We start from the raw sequence: 5,595 nt of genomic DNA, 5'->3' as shown, positions 1-5,595 counted from the left end.
TTGAAAGTTCTACGTGCAACTTGAATGATCCGGCGTTACAAATAGCGAACCTAACCCTAAATCAGGTAGCTTTATTTACAATCGAACGCGTCTTTATTATTTTTAATTGATCTATTATATCGGGTAGGTAATAACTTAAAACATAAACATGTCAACAGCGTGGATTAATCATTTGATCTTCAGTACTTAAAAACTTAAAAAAGTTGTGGCCTTAAATGTGCTCAATTTAATAATATAATCTGCACATCTATGGGAGATGTTTAGGTACAACTCCTTTATTATTGCACTTGTTTGGGGTCTGTTTTTGCTGTTTGTCAAACACTCTACACAATACTATATCATTGCTTAACAAAATATAACCTTAACAATTTTGTAATTATAATAATTGCAATCTTTTAAAAGGATATCATACTCGTTGATCAACTCCAGTGAAAAAAGTTGGCTCGAGTATCGAATAACCTTTTATAACTTGTAATAGCCGCTTGCTCAATTTTCCAAAACCAGTTATAGGGAGTAAAAGTGAGTATACCTAGTGTAATCTTGTCGTTAGGCCGTACCAAATTGTTTCTGTGTTTAGTGTCCGCTTTCGGATAGGTTTTGGGTTTCCCGATCGAAAATAACACAACGAATTTTTCATGATCAACGATATTTTAAATTTTCTTTTACCATAATTCAGACTACAGAATGCAAATGTTAACAACATGCTTCATACTGGACTAAGTGTTATTGGCATTTGATAACATTCTGTGTGATTCCCATGATCAACACCTTCAATACAAGTTTTATTTGGACTTATTTTGCAGTGGAAATTTATATGACAAATAAGACTAATGAGGCTCTTGAGCACTGGCACCGGATTTTCAAACTCAATCATTTTTAAAAAAAAAAAAAATCTTATAATTCCTTACTAAAAATTATAATACCGAATATGTGAAAAAATATTGAAAAATATTATTTTTTTAAATATGCTCTTTGTACTGTATAATATATTCGAGTGTTCGCGCCTAGATCACGTGACCGATATAACAACTGCCGAAAGACCACCTATAATATACTAACATGGTATTGAACGTTTCTCTACCCGGGTCACGTAATCATCTTATTTCTCAGTTTAAACTTTTGCAGATTAACAGCCATCGATATTTAAGGATATGATATCTATCTTCCGAAACTCCACCTTAGCCCGCGAAGAAATTTGCCTTTCATACGATTTTTTTCCCTTTGTTCTGTTTTCCTAGTTTTTCTACCACCCTTGACTTCCGGTTTTATTACTGTGTTTCGTCCAGTTTGGTATATTTTGTATATTATACAGTACAAAGTGCATATCTTTTTTTTATATTTTTCAATATTTTTTTCACATATTCGGTAAGTAGTTCTTGGGTAAGTATCTCGAAGCTCTCAGAAATTTAGGTTACGATTGGTATAAGGTGAACTCCAATGTTCGGCTACTAAGGCCTGACATAATTATCACAAACGCTCTCTTCATTGTATCGTAAGTAACGTTCTAGATTAAGAGCTAAGCAACTCGAGTTTTTGAGTTTTGAGGTAAGATGACCAGACACGACGTAGCATATTCGCACGAGACCAATTTTTAAAAAATGCGGATTCTTAACTTTCTGGCGCGCGTAGGATTTACGTTTCCCGCGAAATATAAACACATGAATTTCTCTTAAATTTACAAACTTTACATGCTTATGTGTTTATACTTAACCCCAAGCCGAAATGTTGGTAAACCAATACTCATTGATTCCCATTAAATATTGTGAAGCATTAACCTAAAACCATGCGCCGATTGTTAAGATTTTTTTTCAAAGTTTACAACGTGATTGACGATATCTTTGTTTACTTTTTAACGTGAAATATTTGATGATGTGCTATCATACTGAATATAAACAAGTGCAGCTGAAAGAGCTGTCGCAAAAAGTGTTAGAAATACAGCAGATCAAAAGTGTATCTTTTAAACTTCCATTTGATAGTTAACGAAGATGAAGTTATCAACAGTGTTAACTTTAACAAAGTTCTTAACAATCAATCTATTTTAATGCATTACAAAATACATAGCAACAAAAGGGACAAAGGAGGGACAATCGTTGAAAAGGCATGAGACGTTGTTGTATGAAATGCCGATTGGGACACGTCATGTACCGCCATTTGTTAGTTGGGATTTGTAACTTGCCAGTTGGTATTTGCTTGGGCCTAAAAACATGTTTGGTTAGGGTTACATCCTTTTCAAAATAGGTAAGGTAGGTAGGCTTTTTTATTAGGCTTTATATAAGACTATCATTTTCATAAATGGATAATGGTGTTAAAGTTATCTTCTGAATAAGCATTTAATGTTTTCAACTACAAAGTGAAAAGCAATTATAAAAAATAAATATTTAGGCCTTGTTAGCAATCTTGATCTATGAAACGCTTATTAAACTCTTCGAGCTGATGCAGCTCGACCTGCAATAAAACAAATAAAAAAAACTTGACTCCAAGATAACAATTTTCGAAGAGCGAGAGTTTCCTTCTGTTTATAAAACCACGCACAAAAATCACCTTATCGCAAGAATTAATCTGAAATTGCAGTCGAAACTGGCCAATCGCAAGTAGCAAATCTATTGTAGTAAGTAGAATAATGATAATAAATACATAAGTAATTAATATTCGTACTACTTTACCTTAATCAAAGAAGTTTTGTTGTTATATAATTGAAGATGCAAGCAAATTAATAGAGACAAGAAGCCAACTCCCAGTATATCATCGCGAGGAGTAAATGGCAAGTAGAAAATGACATGTATATTAACTAGGAAATGACAAATTGCAACTAGGAAACGGCAAGTAATAAATTGCAAGAAGCAAATGGCAAGTTGCTTGTCCCAGCCGGTATTCCATAGTTTAGTTTAAATAATGTTAAGTCATCATCTTTACGTATTTCTTTTTAAATATACGAATGTAGTTCCAGCCGAATTCTATAAAATCCACGTGTCTCATTATATCTTCGTTTAAAAATCTTGAATTGTCACCAATAACTAATTTTTGCGGTTTGAAATGCATTTGTTCACATTACAAAACCGTCCATTGCAGACGAACTATCACCATTGAACATATAATAAGAAGGATACAAAAGTAAAATCATTTCAAATAGTAATACATGTAATGATGAACTGTGTATTTGTTGTTACAGTTTCAAATAAAACCAAAACCAGTTATATCGACTTTTTAACGAAAACCGAAACCGGGTCTTGGAACTATCGAAACCCCAACCGGAGACGGTTTCATCCGAAAACTAGTTCACTTTACCAAACAACATGGCGGACAGTGATCAAATACGTGTGTTAAAAAGCTTTATATAAAACAGGAAAACGACCATCTGCAGTATTATTGTTTTGAAGAAGTGCAGAAATAACAGTAAAATGTTGCTGAAACTGTACTCATAACCATGCATTTGTTACTTCAAGAACAACTATCAAAACCGGTTTCGAAACTGCTGAAACCATTGAAACCATAACTGGTTTGGAATGAACAAAAACGCCCGAAGTGTTTAGATACTAGATGGTAAAATTGGCAAATACATTTCCACAAAACAAGCTTAGATTTGTCAATACGAGCTAGTATGAGGCCCATAGTACATCAATTTACATAATTAAAACAATATTTTGTAGCTGTCTCAGCTGAGTTTACCCGTTTAAGAATAGCGCATAATGTTTTCCCAGTTAAAAGTGTGTATATATTTAAAGCATGTAAACATCGTCATGATAAGTACAGATACATATAACGACGCCATCTTTTTTAAATTAACAGGGATTTACGTATACGTGGTCGACAAACCTAGTAATTTTCGCAATGGAAAAGTACGCAAAAAACTGCGCAAGATTCACATGTCGTAAGAAATGTGACACCTCAGTAAGCAAAATTTAATTCGTTGTACACAAAGAAACCAATTTTAGGTCAGTTTTGACAATTTTCTCGCAATTGAATAATCTGGTGTCTAGTCCCTTTAAAAGGTGAGTTCCCAATGTTATTGGGGATGTGTGTAGGAGGAAGGTTAAAAGCAGTTCTTGTTTAAAGCTGAACTCTCACAGATATACCATTCTTACAACTTTTTTATTTCTTGTCTTGGAAATAGCATTTTTTTTTTGCATAAATACCTGCAAACCAATGATATAAGATTGCTGACAAAAAATCAGACCGTAGATTTTCATATTTCCGTTTGAAAATTAATGTATTATGGCTTAAACCGATACTAACGGTTGAATAAAAATGCATAAAACATCATTTTTTTAACTAAAAATAAAAATCTGCGATCTAATTTTTAATCAGCAGTCTTATATAACTGATTTTCATGGATTTTCGCAAAAATAAGCTCGTTCCAAGACAAAAAATAAAAAAGTTGTCAAAATGATCAATCTGTGAGAGTGCAGCTTTAATGCGATACAATACCTTTACTCGATGCTGCAATTTAATACTGGGTTTCGGTGTTTCTGAGACAGAAATGGAATATCGAATTAACGTACACATATTTACACCCTCTAGTACTTTTATGTACAAATGAAGTGACGTTCATTATCGCATGAATGTCCCCGACGACTCACTATCGTAGCAATTTCGGCGACCTACGTATTCCCAAAATGTCAGTTAAGCGCATGCTGCGTATTACACACAATTAATAAACATGTTAGTATGTAGAGTCACACATTTGTTTAGGGTTTCCACAATTATTTTCATGACTCGGCGATTTGTGACCAGGCCCTTTGAAACGTTCACATCTGAATTCAATTTTTGATTTTTAATCGAAATGGACGGTGTGCGCAGTATTAACTATATATCACAAATTATTGTTAATTAGTTAATTAAAAACACGATTTTAGTTAACAAGCTAGAGGTAGATTTAAACCTTAAAATATATATAGTAAACTTACAAAAGAATAACAGTTGGACTTTAAATAGGTAACGCATACAATAAATGCTTTACTCATACCTGAATGGGATATATAGTTGCGTGAAAGGGTTAAAAAGGTACTGTACTTCGCTGTTCCATTCTTTGGTACAGTGACGCGTAGTTCCCCTTCGAATGTAAAAAATGAAGCCATTTTAATGATTTCAAGAAAAACTGTATTACAATGTGAGCATAAAACTTGTTAATATAAGGATTGAAAATCATTTCGGTGGCATTCATGCGATCTTGATTGCCCCGCACAAAATGGCAATTTACCCATGAAGTGCTTCACGGGAATGGTGGTGTAGGAACTGGATGTGACGTCAAAGAGCGCCACTTCTTCACACATTGGCGTCAACTGGGAGCCGCATCAGGCTACAGGTGATGTCCTTTATTCAGTTTATACTTCCAACCATTTTATAAGCTCTTCTTGATGAAAAGGCCAAATTACTTACATAGCCCAGCGCCCGTTTGACAGAAGCATCTTATTAAAGTTTTAGAATATTTTGATATAAGTATTAAAATTGGAATAACTATTTATGATATTATAACTTTAAAATGGTGGTATTATTTTTTTAAACTTAAGTTCAGATGTTGTTTTTTTAATTCCAGAAAATGCATTAAGAAAAATGTTGGATTGAATGAAAATGTACAATTCTAACTTAAAGGGAATA

This window comes from Mya arenaria, chromosome 17 (genome assembly GCF_026914265.1).
Source record: "Mya arenaria isolate MELC-2E11 chromosome 17, ASM2691426v1".
Taxonomy (NCBI): Eukaryota; Metazoa; Mollusca; class Bivalvia; order Myida; family Myidae; genus Mya; species Mya arenaria.
This window is presented reverse-complemented; position numbering follows the sequence as displayed.